We start from the raw sequence: 17,567 nt of genomic DNA, 5'->3' as shown, positions 1-17,567 counted from the left end.
CAATGAAGTATGCATAGTACAGATGAGGGGGAAGAAATAAACAAAGTGTTTTGTAACGGCCCATGGTAGGATACCCCATTAGATTTGCTTGTTCTTTTTATTTTATGCATCATCATGACATCACATCTCATCCATGTTTTGCTAAAATAAAATTATTTTATAAGCCCTAGCTATTTATTTCCCTCTTATTTGGTTTGTATAATAAAACCCCCTCTTGTGTCTTTTCTTTTTCAGCAATACGCTGACAAACAAATCTTTCGAAGTCTTTTTGACATTCAAATTTTCGGAAAATGCACCAGACTTGCTCTCTCTTCATTCTTTTTTTTCTCTCATCCATTTTCACTCAAGCTTTTCATTGGCAAATCCTGTAACAAGGAGTTGGAGCTGCATCCTTTTAATTTGGCCACTCCAGCCCATTCAATTCTTGGTCATCCTTGCTCCAGCCCAACTCCAACCTGAAGCCCACCTTACCTAGCGCTTAACCGAGCAAGGAGAGGTGCCTCCAGTCTTTTTTTGCGAATCACGGAGCTTCATTAATCAAAAGGTGGGAGTACAATCCTTATGAAGGACATGATCTAGGAAGGGTGGAATATAGTTAACCCACAAACACCTTCTTCTAGAACTACTAGCTACCTTAGCACAAGAATGAGCTGCCCCATTGGCAAGCCTCCCAACAAAGCTAAATTTGAAGCTAGCTAAAAAACCCACAGAGCTCCTTAATCTCCTAGCAAATGCCGGCAATTTCTGATCTGCCACTACCAGGATCTTTGATCATCTTCAGTACTTCATTTGCATCCGACTCAATCTCCACAACCATGTAGTTACGATCAAGAGCTAGTTGTACTCCATATCTGATTGCCTTCGCCTCCATTACCATCGCATTGGTTGCATCCCGATACCAAAGAGCTTGGCCAAGGATAAGATGGCCCTCATTATCACGCACAACTAGACCCGTTGAGCCTCCAGCATTCTGAGCAATAAAACTTGCATCACCATTTACTTTTAGAACACCATGTCGAGGTTTCTGCCACTTCGGCTCAGGTTTGTAGACCTTTATGCTTTTCTTCTTGCCTGGCTGTGCAAGATCAAACGTGGTCTCCATCACCCATTTAACCGAAGTTGTCACATTCGTTCCTCCCTCCCCATGCAACACGGCATTCCTTTCTATCCATATCGCCCAACAGCCACATAAAATAATACACGCCGACTCTATGCTTACTCTTGTACCTCCTACCAAGTCAGTGGCCCAAAACTCAGGGTGTAGTTCTGGTATTTTGAAGGAAATAGCTTTGTTCAGTTCATGCCAGAATTGACTCACCCACGAACATTTAAACAATGCGTGAAATATGGTTTCCTCCTCAGCTCCACATATCTTGCAAAAAGCAATTTCTTCCATATGTTGTCTGTTCAGAGTTTGGCGACAAGGGATATACTCATTAATCACCCTCCACCAAAAAGATCCGACCTTCGGCGGTACCTCCATTTTCCAGAGGATCTTGCATGTCTTGCTCACATCAATTCCTGAAATCGATGCTAGGTCGTTCTGCTGCAGTGTCAAGGCAAGATGACGGTAACACGACCTCACCGTGAATTGGACAGACTTTTCGAAGCTCCAAGACCAGAAATCTGAACTGAATATGCTTAATGGTATTTTAGAAATAGCCGCAGCATCTGCAGGAACAAAGTTAGCTTCCAGCTTCTCCCCGTTCCAGCCAGAACCCTCATCATTAATCAGTTCATTAACTCTCATCACATCTGCTCCAGGTTTCTGTACAATAGGTTTGAAACGAGAATTTCCACAGATCCAGGGGTCAATCCACACCCTGATCGACGTGCCATCACCTGGTCTTTTAATTAGACCCACCTCCATTGCCTCTCTTCCATGAAGAATGGCATTCCAGATATGGGAGGCGTTCCTCTTCTTCTTTGCATCCATGAAATCAGAATTATTGTAATATTTTCCCCGTAGAACACGAGCACATAGTGAATCCGGTTTTGTAAGGAGCCTCCAACCTTGCTTGGCCAGCATAGCCTGGTTAAATAGTTGGAAGTCCCTGAAACCCATTCCACCTGCACTTTTCAGTATAGCAAGTTTGTCCCACTTTCTCCAATGTATTTTATGTTTCTTCTCATCACCACCCCACCAGAATCTCGCAATTCAGCTTACAATTTTCTTACACAATCTCTTTGATAATTTGAAGCAGCTCATCAAATATGTGGGGATGGTCTGGCAAATTTCTTTGACCAAAACCTCGCGGGCGGCACTACTCATAGTTTTAGGCGCCCATCCCCGTAGTAGCTTCTTAATCCTTGTCAGGATGTGTTCAAATTCCTCATTAGTGGAGCTGCACAGAGCAGTCGGCAAGCCAAAATATTACTCAATTTTAGCTTCAGTAGAGATTCCCGACGCTGCATGCACCACTGTCTTGACCTCCGCTAAGCAATTCCCACTAAAATAAATTGCAGACTTTTCTTTGTTCACCATCTGCCCTGATCCCCGCTGGTACGCATCAAGGATCGCATGTAACCTTGTGGCACCAAGAGCCGACGCTTGTGTAAACACGATGCAATCGTCAACGAAGAGTAGATGTGAGATCCAAGGAGCATGAATACCCACTCTTATCCCCTTCGAAAGGAATTCTTGGACGCTAAACTTCAACATCGCGCTAAAATCTTTTGTATTCAATAAAACTAGATAGGGGGAGATAGGGTCCCCCTGTCTAATTCCCTTGTCGGTTTAAAAAATTCAAAAATTTCTCCATTAACTCGGGCTGAAAAGGAGACTGATTCCACACACCTCATCACCAAATTGATCCAATGATCAGAGAACCCAAGCTTAGCCATGATTTCTCTTAGGTAGCACCACTCTACCCTGTCATAGGCTTTAGCCATATCAAGATTAATAGCATAAGCTCCACACTTCCCTTTCTTTCTCTTGAGATAATGTATACTCTCATAGGCCGTGACTACATTATCTGAGATTAGTCTTCCCAGTACGAAAGCACTTTGCTCTTCTGATATAATTTCATCTAATACAGATCTCAATCTCAATGCAAGTGCCTTTGAAGCAATCTTGTATAGGACATTGCAAAGAGCAATAGACCTATACTGTGTCAAAAGGTTGTTTAACTTTAGGAATGAGCACAAGAATAGTCTTGTTCACATTTTCTGGCATCTCTCCACCCTCTAGAAAATGCCGTATAGCTGCACAAACATCTACCTTCAGGATATCCCAATGCTTGATATAAAAGCCTGTTGTGAACCTGTCCGGCCCCGGTGATTTATTTGGATGCATCATGAACAGTGCATTTTCAATTTCCTGATCCGAGAACGGTGCATCGAGCTTCTCATTCATTAACTCATTCACCTTTAACTGCACAAACTGTGTAACAATATCTGGTGTAGTATTGATGTGCAGTAAACAGGTTAGTGAAAAAACCTATAGACATACTCTCCACCTCCTCTTGGGACACGACAAACCTACCATCATTTTTCTTAAGAGAGACAATTTTGTTTGTTTTTGCTCGCTCCTTCGCCCGAGCATGAAAAAATGCCGTATTTCGGTCCCCTTCCTTTAACCATTGAACTCTAGAACGCTGCTTCATCATAGTTTCTTCTCTAGCCAGTAAATCTGAAATCATTTTCATTAAATCGCACACCTCCTTTGTCGGGCCAGAATTCATAGATTCGGCCCTTATTTTCTCCAGTCTACTCCTCATCGTCCTCAGTTGTTTTTTCACCAAACCAAACTCCTCTCTGCCCCAGTCCTGGAGCGTCTTTTGCATCTGGCCCAACGATGAGCGAAAATCCTAGAGGTTCTGAACTCCCCCAGCCTAGCCGTTCACCACGGTTGGGCCGTACCGATCATGTTTCGTCCACATGTTCTCGAAACGAAATGGTTTCGGTCCACCACTATCTTGCAGCCAATTAGATTTATTGACTGAAACTAGGAGAGAGCAATGGTCCGACTCCATCATCTGAATATGACGGATTAACATACTATCAAACCTTTCCATGAACACCACATCTCCTAAACCCCTGTCCAACCGAACTTTAATATTTCGGCTACCTTGTTGCTTGTTGTTCCAAGTGTACGGTAGTCCACTATATCCAATATCGGTAAAATTACAGTAGTCCACCGCCTCTCTAAAACCTTCCATCTTCCATTCTTCCTTCTCACCACCGCCTAGTTATTCTAAAGCATGCAGAATCTCATTGAAATCCCCACATCAAAGCCATGGTTTATCAAATTCTCGTCAAAGGTATTGTAACAGCTCCCAACTTCTCTTCCTCCTTGCCCGAACAAGATCACCATAAAAACCTGTGAATCTCCACTCGCCCTCTCCCGTGACTGCATTCTGGATGAACACATCAATGTGTGATCTACTAAAGGACTTGAGCGACACCGTCGAATAAGAATTCCAGAACAAAACCAGTCCCCCGCTGAGACCCTCACTCTTCACCCCAAAAGCATGGTCAAAGCCCAGCCTCCACCTTAACTCTTGAGCCTTGGTTTCCGACATTTTGGTTTCTGACAGGAAAACCACCGATGGACGATGCAGCTGAATTAAGCTGCTAATTTCCTGAACTGTCTCATGCCGTCCACAACCTCGTAGTTCAGACTCAAGAAATTCATTGTGAACACAGGTTGGAATCTTCCGCTCTTGCCTCGCAAAACTCACTAGCACACCAACACCAATCCTGCCTCACAACCAAGAAGCCAGCCTTTTGCTCAAGACCCAGCAACCCAACGATCGATCGATCCCTTCTGGCCAGATCAAAGCACGCACACAAATACTGACAGAACCTCCGATTCTGTAAGATCAACTCAGTTCTTCAACTAGAACAGAGCTTTGCCTCGAAAAACTCACCGTCGGATATGATCCGCGGGAGGAGAGAAACCCTTAAAGGGGACAAAACCTGCGTTGAAGTAGGTCACCAGTGGCGGCGGCGGCGAGTCAAACCCTAAAACTCCAGAAAATTGCCATGGGCGCCTCGTACCGGTTCGCACGTTGGCTACCGTCCTAGGAGCCTCTGCTCTTGTTAGTCGTCTTCAGCATGAGGCAGACCACGAGCAAGATGTGAGCTCGTTCCCCACCTGCTTTCCCCTCCACCAAATCCCCAGATCAAACCCTAGCCTCCTCCCTTTTCATTCCGCCGTTCCTCACCGACACCTGCCACGCTGAGTAGCCTCTTGGACCCAGCTTTGGCTTCTGAGTTCCTGGACCCGGCGCTGCTCGGGACCGACGGCATCTTCCTCGTATTCCTCCCGGGGCCGACGTCATCGCTGCCGATCTTGTCCTCGTATACAACCTTCCCTGCGCCGTCCTGATTACGCCGTCTTCGTCCTGGGTGAGCACCACCTCGCCTCCACTCTCTCCCTGACTGTTTTGTTGCAGTAGTCTTTTTCCCTTTCGATGCGCGACCGCGAGGTCGCCATGGTCGTTTGTCACGGTCGTGCACGCACAGGTTCTGCCGCTACAGCTTGCTCTTGCCACGCACAACCTAGCGCACGCACCTGCAGCACTTCCGCGTCACCATGCGCAACCCTGAGACAGCACGAACACGCCTTCCCACTTCTTGATTGTCGTCACCTGCACCTCTGTTCCATTGCGTTGCCAAGGTTTGGCTCCGTTTCAGGCTACCCCAAATTTTCTGGAATTCCTATACACCGACCAGGTCGGCTGTTACCACGCACCGCACAACCCCGCGCGTGCGGTATGGACCGGCCTGGTCGGCCCAGTTCGCAGTGTACTTCGTTTTCTGTTTCGTTTTTTCTTTTTTTTTTCTTTTTTCCTTTTCTGTTTCTTTTTTATTTTTTGTTTCTTTTTATTTTACAGATTCGAAAATACTAAGATTTTTAAAAAATTTGTTGAGATTTTGAAAAGTATTCATATTAAAAAAAAATATTCATATTTTTTAAAATTAGATTTTAAAAAATGTTCAAATCTCAAAAATGTTCATAGTTAAAAAATGTTCACAGTTAAAAAATATTTAAATTTTTAAAAATTTCAATCTTAAAAATGTTCAAATTTCAAAAAAGTTCAAACTTTAAAAATGTTTAAATTTAAAAAGTGTTCAAACATAAAAAAAATTGTTCAAATTTTGAAAAAAAATTGGAAAATGTTCAAAACATAAAACTGTTCAAAATTTAAAAATGTTCATATTTTGAAAATATCTGGAAAAATAGTTTCATAAATAATGTTAGATTTTAAAAAAGAAAAAATATTAGTAACAAAAAAGAAACAGAATAAAGAAAAAATTCGTACCTGAGCTAATGGGCCGCGGCCCAGCCTACCCGACCTGGTCGCTGGGTGTGCGGCACCCGGAACGAGCCGACCAGGTCGGCGTATAGCAACTCCCAAATTTTCTCCCGTGCCTGGACGTACATCAGTTTGCAGTCCTATAATCAGTCGATGATATCCCAGCTGGCCTGCTCTTGATCCATTTTCCTGCAGTTCACGCCCCATCTTTCTGAACTTGTTGTTTTTTAGTTTCAGACTAGATGGACCAAGCGCGCTTTGCCGCGCCGTTCTTTATTATTGTCGTTTAATTTATCGATCCGTACAACTTTGGCTTTGTGTGGGGTTTTTGATTGGGATTGAATAGCTAAACCTGCTTCTTGATGACAAACTGACAACCTTAGTTGAAATAAGTTGGAGCTAGTTTTTCCTTTGAGTGAGAAAATCATGGCTAGTACTATGGACAAAATGCTTCTTGTTGAGCACATTACATTGAGATTATTCTCACGATGACCATATAGAAACAAAGGTGAGGAGGGGCCTATGAGCCAAACCAATAGGTAGAGCTAGAAGAACACATCGTTCCTTGCCCTTGTCTCCGGCTTTGAAATTATTTAGGCATTTCAATACCTAAAAATGGAGATGTAAACACCAGATTTATCAAGAGGGATAAAGCACAATGATTTTCATTGGAAAATCATTTATCTAATTAAGTTAGGGAAGTATGAGCATAAAATTGCAATCAACATAGAAAAATCATAGCAGTCAAAACATTAAGATGAGGATACAATGCTAGAGTCGCTCGCAACTGGGATAAACTCATAGTATGTGCTGCTCATCTACAGGTGTTTCTCCTAGATAAAGTTATAGTGTTAGCGATTCACACCAAGGGTTTCCTTCAGCTTCCTCACAAATAAAAAGTCAATGCTTTATTTGTGCATGTGCATGCTCTGGATAGTAGCCACAAACTGGTAGCTTCCAGGGAATCCCCTCCACACATGGATAAGTTCGACTCAGATTGTGAACCATGAACCATCCTTAGAATCATCCTAAACATACTTCAGGTTATTTGTATGCAGATGGAGCTCAGGAATATTTGAGCATCTATGGACAAAAATTTATAGCTTGCCATTCCCTAAACTGAAATGTGAACTTTGTAGCAAGTAGGGGAGTGCTAAAAAGTAGTTGGAACCAACATATTAAACGATCAATTATCCAAAGCACGATCAAAAGAAAAGTCCAACCTACACTGACCACCGGAGAAACCAAATCCTTGCAATAAAGCCATAACTATAATCACAACAATCCATGGTATATGTCTCTGAGGCATAACAACTTAGGAGTATTTGAGCTTTCTATGGATGAACTACTATAGTCTGCCATTCCCTAAACTGAATTGTAAGCTTATTAGGATTTAGGGAATGGTGGTATCAAGCAATGGTTTCCGGTAACTGTCTCTAGTTCAACCATTACTATGCCAAAGCTTGTATATTGTCTCCCATATTTCTACCTTCTAGTAACCACGGAAAATGATTATTCTAGAGCTGCCTAAATGAACGTCTCGGTGTATGCAAAACAAAGGTAAGTTCTTAGAACCAGTGGCTTATTCTCAATGTACAAAAGAAAATAAAAAATGATTTTGAGTAGTTTTACCATCCAAGAACATAGTTCAGCACCATTATTGGAAATGTTTCTACCGCAACAATAAAAAAGGCGGATGTTGGCAAGGTATGAACAAACTCTTATTTATCTGCATTCTTCTTGTTATGTTGTTTAAAATAAATCCAAAAACTTGCTAAATAAATATATTCGAGAACATGAAACAACTGCATGTTTCCAAGTTCAGAAATTATAACTGCTTAAATAGCTATATGCCTCGGGTCTGATCATTTTCCAAAACTAACCTTGAAATTTGTATGTGCCCGTAATACCATGGAGTAATTGTCCTCAAAAGGCCGAAGAACTGGAATGGCCAGTCCCACCACCATCTGCAGCTATCAATGCACCTTCATGCAAAAAATGCAATATTAGCATAACTCAAGATCATGCGTCATATTGTGAGATGCATTGGGGCTGCATATATATTTATACAATGTGTGCTCAAACTCTGAAAGTGCATTCTAGAGCAAGAGCTACTATGCAAAATAAAACTGCAGCTGATGTAGCATAACTGTCCACATATGCTAGTTACAATGTGATTACCATTGGTATCTACAATGCAAATCTGGAGCATTAACTTTTAGTATTCAGATGAACTAACAAAATGTAAACCTTTAATTCTTAGGAATTGTTCCAACTGATATTATAATAAAACTCAGAGTATTCTCCTTGTAATAGAGAAATTTTACCAGCCATAGTTATATAAACAAATGAATACTCGGAGATGCAAAATGTGTTTTGCGAGGCCTGCCATGCATTTTACATAGTGAAATGGACTAAGTGGAGGGAAGTTTACTAACAAATTACACGTTTTCATCATCTCAGCGCTAATTATATGAAGAAACATGAATGGAACCCAAAAGCATACTGAAATGCTACAGGGGACCGGGCGACAATATGAAATATAGCTTAACTGTCTGTCACTCTTTGGACCACAATATTAATTGATGGAACCCATTGTACATGCTATTTTAAAGCCAAGTTCCAGTCTGCAAAAAGATGGAATCACCACAAACTGCATGTTCAAGAAAAAAAAGAGAAATTCTGCACATTAGCTGCACCACCTATCCTTTGATAGGTTTTGTTGTTGTCTCGAAAAATAAAACATGCCGACTTGGCGAGGTGGATAGGCTGATTATATTTCAATCAGCCTATTTATGAAGACACGTCATGGCTTTTAAATACATGGCAAAACCCAGTCGAACTAAGCCTTGGCGCATCCTATGTCACCTGAAGTAAAAATAAAAAAGGCTACTCAATGTGGTTTGATAAGCTAGATGAATCTTGGTAACATTGGCCAGATAGGTTTGTAATTCATGACCGATTATTTGGCTGTCATGTTATTCAGTCACTTTACCCGCAAAAGAAAATTAAGTTATTCAGTCACTTGGAAGATCCGGATTCAGTGTTACTTAATTTTTGCTGCATCGGATGGCCAATACTGATTTACTCCTGAACGGTGGTGAGCAACAAATGTAATTTTCTCTTAGTACACAAAGTGTAGTTTTCTCTGGGCATAAAAATGTTGGAGGAAATTCATAGCAGGCTGGTTGCCTATTCTTCATTCCATTTAAGCATGCGTATCAATACACTGAAAATATGCATATATGTGCATTCCCTTATCCGAGATGAAGGTATTTGAAAATATAAAATATCAGTTGGGAAACATATTGGAGTTTCAGATCAGCTGCCAACTGAATGTTAGAAGCATTGCAGGCTCCAATGCATATAATCTTGTAATGGCAACGGCCAAATCTCGATATGAATTCATCAGTCCAGGGCCGACCTCAAATCATCATATGAGAAATATCCAAAAAAACAATAATCCATATTACATTTTTCCTTTCAAATGTATAAATCATTTTAGAACCACTATTTCCTGAACATGAAAGTTGCATTGGTGTTCGATATTTGCAACAAAAGTTTATGGGTAGCAATAACTGTATCTGCTAACGGTGGCTACTATGTGTTTTGTTTCGCACAGATTGTTTTACTCTGATTGAAACGCATTGCAGATTTAGTATAACAAAAGCATATAAGCCATGAAATCTTTGTCAGGAAAATAATCACAAAGCCTAGCTAGTCTGTATTTTAGCTGATCCTTTTATAGAATCTAGCCATGCGCCCATGCTATCCCCTATTCTGAGAGGATTGATGCAAAGAGAGAGAGAGAGAATCCCCTATTCTGATAGGATTGATGCAGAGAGAGAGGGGGAGAGGGGGAGGTGTATGAGAAAAGTAAGCACGTACCTGAGAATGTGCGTGGACTTGCGGCTACAGGTCTTGCAGACTCGACCATGAGTGGATGGCCTTGCGGTATTTGGTCACCGGCAGATGCTGCAGCCTGAGCGCTCAGGCGAGAGGGGATCGGAGCCTTGAAGAGAAGGTGTAGGAGCAAGAAGAGGCAGGGAGGCCGCAGGGAGGGGCTTTCTGCAGGTCGGAGGAGCTGCGGGAGGCGACACTGATGACCTTTGACCTGCATGCCAGCGAATCGAGCCACGATTAGGGTTTGCCGCGGGAGCGCGTGTCGGTGCTGTGGAAGGTCAAGGCACGGCGGGGAACCAGTATATGTGAGCAAGGAAAAGCTCATCCGGTGATCGGTGGCAAAGACAGGCATAATCTTGGGTGGAGGCAGCGATCTTCTCACGAGGGTGAGGAGGAGAAAGAGGACAGTTTTCAGAAGTGAGGGAGGAGAAAAGGAGGATGAACACGCGCCCCCAAACCTGTCCAGCGGCGACACGCAACTGAACCATAGAGGTAGAAGAACCGACGTCCTGACCCGACACCGCCTCCCAAATCCACCGCAGCCAATCGCGAATTTAGCTCTAGGTAGGTCCAACGACAGCGACGTCTCGATCGACCAGAGGCGCTCGGAAGACTGGGAGCTTAGAGCTCTTTAAAGATAACACCTGTCCAAGTTCAGTTAACTTTGGTATAACAGTTCCTGGTGTCTTTCCTGTACCTTTCCAAAACCATCGAGCCAGCCTACTTGCTAGTGCTTCACACAGATCTAGAGACCCACGTTTTGTTATTTCTTCTCTGCTGAGGAATAATAAAATTGTTGCATCTACACCTTGTATAACCATGTGAAGAGTAGCCCATGTTGTTGTATCCCATCGGCGGAAAGTACCATGTGCACATGAGCACAAGTGCTCCTTGGACTTTTGAATTTTTGAAAATTTTCAAAATCTTGCTCTTTTATGTTTTCAAAAATTGTGGCATTAAATTTGTAGATAGATTTAGACACGAGGAGTGTAGTCAAAAAAAGTCCCATTAAAAAATACTTTGTATTTTGGAAAATACAAAAAAGACAAATTTCTGACTATAAATAGTAGTACAATAGTACGTATATTTTGTCAGTGTACTGTCAGAAATTTGTTTTTTTTTTGCATCTCAAAAATATAACGTATTTTTTGACGAGACTTTTTTGATTCCAATCCTCGTATACACATCTATCTACATATTTAATGTCATAATTTTTGAAAGCAGAGAAATATGAGAATCTGAAATTTTCAAAAATGCAAAAGTGAAGGGAGCATTGACTCCCATGTGCACAAAATCCTTGTCCTATCCCATCGCTGCTAATCTTTGGTCCCTGGCTCAAATCTTGTTCCCTGGATCAAATCCAGTTCCATGCAAACAAGTCCACCTTTTAATCATCTGTTTTGCTGCACTCCTTCTGGTTCACAAGCACACATTCAGTCTTCTCCCTTTTCTGTCTATTTCCATATTTTCCAAACTATGGCTCCAAACAAAATATTTTATAGATGAAACTAAATCAGGAAATTATGAGGAATCTAAAGATGTCATCCATATACATGTTTGCATCTGGCATCATGTAGTGTCGTGTTAGTTTGCATCGCATCTAAAAAATAAACTTGAGTATTTTGGAATTACCGGATAAGAATTCCCTGCTCCGTTAATATTGATTTAGCTCATCTGTGCCATGTCTTTTCTATGCTAATCAACATTTAATATTACTGGTAGAAAAGCAATTTGGACCTAATAATTGTTTGTCGGTGCTTAAATTGGATAATTTACATCGCATCATCGTTGCCATACCATGCATATCTTATCTCGATCATGCTGATTCTTCTCTGTAGTAGTAAGATTTGCATCCATTGTTTGTTGTAGCACTTGCTTCTTCCGGGATAGGATCACGAAGTGGTGATGTGAGATACAACAAGTTCTTCTTCAGCTTTTCACACCCGAGCCCTCCCTCTTCACCTATTTTAAATTTTTCTCTCCCTCTCACTGCTATCCTTATGTTGCGATTCTTATCGAGTCTCGTGTCCTATTCCACATGTTTACCATATCGCGGATAGACTTATCATGTGCCTGGTCGTTAGTGCCCGTCTGGACTATGTCGCAAACCTCTGGGTCTATATCGAAGTACGGCCGAACTTCGTCACGGGTAGCTTAGTTGGGTGGCTCCCATTAAACTTTCTCTTGCATTGGGGACGGTCTTGTTGTGAGACTACACCTGTAGTAAGTGGGTTCGAGCATGCATATGGTTACATTTGGGCAATGATGTCTACGGGTGCTTCTATTCTTGTAGACAGTGTTGGGCCTCCAAGAGCAGAGGTTTGTAGAACATCAGCAAGTTTCCCTTAAGTGGATCACCCAAGGTTTATCGAACTCAGGGAGGAAGAGGTCAAAGATATCCCTCTCATGCAACCCTGCAACCACAAAGCAAGAAGTCTCTTGTGTCCCCAACACACCTAATAGGTGCACTAGTTCGGCGAAGAGATAGTGAAATACATGTGGTATGAATATATATGAGCAGTAGTAACGGTGCTAGAAAAGTGCTTGCTGGCGTGTAGTTGATGGTGGTAATATTGCGGGCAGTAGAGATGCAGTAAAACAGTAAACAAGCAGCGATAGCAGTATTGGAAACAAGGCCTAGGGATCATACTTTCACTTGTGGACATTCTCAACATTGATCACATAACAGAATAAATAAATAGATGCTAGACTCTACACCCTCTTGTTGGATGATGAACACCACTAACTGTGTAGGATTACACGAACCCTCAATGCCGGAGTTAACAAGCTCCACAATATTCGATGTTCATATTTAAATACCCTTAGAGTGCATGACAAATCAACACAACCAAACCAAGTACTAACATAGCATGCACACTGTCACCTTCACGCTACGAAAGGAGGCATAGATCACATCAGTACCATCATAGCAATAGTTAACTTCATAATCTACAAGAGATCACAATCATAGCCTACGCCAAGTACTAACACGATGCACACACTGTCACCATTACACCGTGCAGGAGGAATAAACTACTTTAATAACATCACTAGAGTAGCACGCAGATAAATTGTGATACAAAACACATTGCAATCATAAAGAGATATAAATAAGCACTTCACTATGCCATTCATAACAGTGAATAAGTATTCTGTGAAATATAGCCTAAGAGACCCACACGGTGCACACACTGTCACCTTTACACACGTGGGACAAGGAGTCTCCGGAGATCACATAAGTAAAATCCACTTGACTAGCATAATGACATCTAGATTACAAGCATCATCATATGAATCTCAATCATGTAAGGCAGCTCATGAGATTATTGTATTGAAGTACATAGGGAGAGAGATTAACCACATAGCTACCGGTACAGCCCCGAGCCTCGATGGAGAACTACTCCCTCCTCATGGGAGACTGCAGCGGTGATGAAGATGGCGGTGACGTCGATGGAGAAGCCTTCCGGGGGCACTTCCCCGTCCCGGCGGCGTGCCGGAACAGAGACTCCTGTCCCCCAGATCTTGGCTTCGCGATGGCGGTGGCTCTGGATGGTTTCTCGTACCGTGGCTTTTCCGTATCGAGGTTTTAGGTCAGGGACCTTTATATAGGCGAAGAGGCGGAGTCGGAGGGTCGAAGAGGCGGTGAGAGGGTAAGGCGGCGCGGCCAGGGCCTAGGCCGCGCCGGCCTACCTCCTGGGCCCACCAGGGCTCCCCTCTGGCGACTCTCGGGTGTTCTGGAAGCTTCGTGGAAAAATAGGATGCTGGGCGTTGATTTCGTCCGATTCCGAGAATATTTCCTTACTAGGATTTCTGAAACCAAAAACAGCAGAAAACAGCAACTGGCCCTTCGGCATCTCGTCAATAGGTTAGTTCCAGAAAATGCATAAATATGACTTAAAGTATGCATAAAACATGTAGATATCATCAATAATGTGGCATGGAACATAAGAAATTATCGATACGTCGGAGACGTATCAGCATCCCCAAGCTTAGTTTCTGCTCGTCCCGAGCAGGTAAACGATAAACAAAGATAATTTCTGGAGTGACATGCCATCATAACCTTGATCATACTATTGTAAAGCATATGAGCTGAGATCAAATCATTCAAAGCAAGTATCTATATTGATATAAGAGATGATAATGCAAGAGTTAAACAAGCTAGAAGTTTTCATGAACTATTGCTTTGAAGACATGAAACCGTACAAAGTTCATTAAAGATGTGTTAAGTATTCAGCGTAGAAGTTCTAACCTTCATTCCAAGCATCAAGTAAATTTTCACAACATAAGAAGGATTCAGTCAAGTAAACATAAACATGAACGTCATGAATCAACTGTTTCGAAGTCTACTCAACCGGTGAGCGCAAGCATTTGGTATTAGCACCAGGATATTATGGAATAAAGAACGTTAATGGGGGTTTGGAAGGCCAAATGGAAGAAAGGCTTGCAAAGCTGTAAATGACCATTAGACAAGAGGAAGCCTTATGATCGAAACTATGCAAGGAGTAGTGATTGCCATGCAACGGATGCACATAGAGCTATATGTGTATGAAATCTCTCCAATGGAACTAGTGGGGGTGCATCCAACTTGGTTGCTCACGAAGACCTAGAGCACTTTTGAGGGGGCTCATCATTGGAATATACAACCCAAGTTCTATAGTGTAAATTCCCCACATAGTTATACTAGTAAAACATGAAAACTCTCTCATATGAATGTAGGTGCTAAACATGAGCACAAATGATGACTATGAATAATGCGGGTGCTAAAACATGAGCACAAGTGTGGATAAAAGATAGTAATGCTGCCCCCTTTTTCTTTATTCTTTTTTTCCTTTTTTCTTTTTTTTCTTTTTTCTTTCTTTTCATTTTTTTTCTTTCTCTTTTTTTTTTTTTTCTTTTTGATGGCCTCCACGGCTCTTTTCATTTTTAGGGGCAACATCCTAATATGACAACACACTTTTTGGTACAAATAACTCATAATGAATGAAACATGATGTATGAAACTGTATGCCTCTGCCAGTGTAGCAGGATGTGCAATGATCTAGCGTAACATGGGTAAACCACACATCAGCTGTATATGATCATGCAAAACAATATATAAATAATAAATGACAACATGGCATGTAATGTAAAATGGATGTTGCATGGCAATATATCTCGGAACAGCTATGGAAATGCTGTGGTAGGTAGGTATGGTGGCTGTTTTGAGGAGATGTATGGGCTTATGTGTAGGAGAACAAGAGAAAGTTCTCCCACAGGTTTGGATGTACTGGCGAAGTATGCACAATTCTCAATGTGAGCAAAAGGCAATGCACAGTACCGAAGAGGCTAGCAAATTTGGATGGTGAAAGTGCCAAAAACCATAGCTTAACATTAGTCAAAAAGAACTCACAAGCTTATTGCAAACAACTAGCAGGTTCATCATTAAGAGCATGATTAAAATTTACTCCAAGGAGGGCCGTTCACGGTGGCACAAGTACCCCGCTAGCTCCCTCGACCTTCAGCACAACTTAGTTATTACGATGAACTCTCAGACATGGAAAGCTATCAAGTCCAACTACGCCTTCAACTATTTAAATAGAGTTTGTAGTACGGCACAAGCTTAAAGACAACAATCCACTACTAATTTTAACTTATTTATCCAGCAAGCCTTACCATCTAAATACCTCAAAACATTTGCAAAGAATCAAGTTATCAAAGCTCAATGTTCTACAAGTATTTTATTATACACTACCACATGCAACATTTCCCGTTTCCAACCATACAACAATTTAACGAAGAAGAAACTTCGCCATGAACATTAAAAGCTAAGAACACATGTGTTCATACGAACCAGCGGAGCGTGTCTCTCTCCCACACAAGAATTTATTCAAACAAAAACAAAAACATACAGACGCTCCAAGTAAAGTACATAAGATGTGATGGAATAAAAATATAGTTTCACGAGAAGGAACCTGATAATTTGTCGATGAAGAAGGGGATGCCTTGGGCATCCCCAAGCTTAGATGCTTGAGTCTTCTTGAAATATGCAGGGATGAACCACCGGGGCATCCCCAAGCTTAGACTTTTCACGCTTCTCGATCGTAGTATAGCATCCTCCTCTCTTGACCCTTGAAAACTTCCTTCACACCAAACTCGAAACAAACTCATTAGAGGGTCAGTGCATAATCAAAAATTCACATGTTCAGAGGTGACACAATCATTCTTAACACTTCTGGACATTTCCCAAAGCTACTGGAAGTTAATGGAACAAAGAAATCCATCCCACATAGCAAAAGAAGCAATGCGAAATAAAAGGCAGAATCTGTCAAAACAGAACAGTCCGTAAAGACGAATTTTATTGAGGCACCAGACTTGTTCAAATGAAAATTCTCAAATTGAATGAAAGTTGTGTACATATCTGAGGATCACTCACGTAAATTGGCATAATTTTCTGAGTTACCAACAGAGAATTTTGCCCAGATTCGTGACAGCAAGAAATCTGTTTCTGCGCAGTAATCCAAATCTAGTATGAACCTTTCTATCAAAGACTTTACTTGGCACAACAATGCAATAAAATAAGATAAGGAGAGGTTGCTACAGTAGTAACAACTTCCAAGACACAAATATAAAACAAAGGTACTGTAGCAAAATAAACACATGGGTTATCTCCCAAGAAGTTCTTTCTTTATAGCCATAAAGATGGGCTCAGCAGTTTTAATGATGCACTCGCAAGAAATAGTATTTGAAGCAAAAGAGAGCATCAAGAGGCAAATTCAAAACACATTTAAGCCTAACATGCTTCCTATCAAAAGGAATCTTGTAAATAAACAAATTCAAGAAGCATAATGCAACAAGTATAGAAAGATAAAACAAGTGTAGCTTCAAGATTTTCAGCAAAAAGAGAGGTGTTTTAGTAACATGAAAATTTCTACAACCATATTTTCCTCTCTCATAATAATATCCAGTGGCATCATGAGCAAACTCAACAATATAACTATCACATAAAGCATTCTTATCATGAGTCTCATGCATAAAATTATTACTACTCCCAACATAAGCATAGTCAAATTTATTAGTAATAGTGGGAGCGAATTCAACAAAGTAGCTATCATTATTATTATCATCATCAAATATAGGAGGCATATTGTTATCATAATCAAATTTATCCTCCATAACAGGTGGCACCAAAAGACTACTATCATTATAATCATCATAAATAGGAGGCAAAGTATCATCAAAGTAAATTTTCTCCTCCATGCTCGGCGGACTAAAAAGATCATGCTCATCAAAACCAGCTTCCCCAAGCTTAGAATTTTCCATAGCATTAGCAACAATAGTGTTCAAAGCATTCATATTAATAACATTCCCATTAGCATGCATATAAAGTTCCATGGGTTTTTTAATTATCTCTTCAAACACATC

The sequence above is a fragment of the Lolium perenne genome, chromosome 2 (genome assembly GCF_019359855.2).
Source record: "Lolium perenne isolate Kyuss_39 chromosome 2, Kyuss_2.0, whole genome shotgun sequence".
In the NCBI taxonomy this organism is placed as follows: Eukaryota; Viridiplantae; Streptophyta; class Magnoliopsida; order Poales; family Poaceae; genus Lolium; species Lolium perenne.
Note: the sequence above shows the minus strand (reverse complement) of the source record.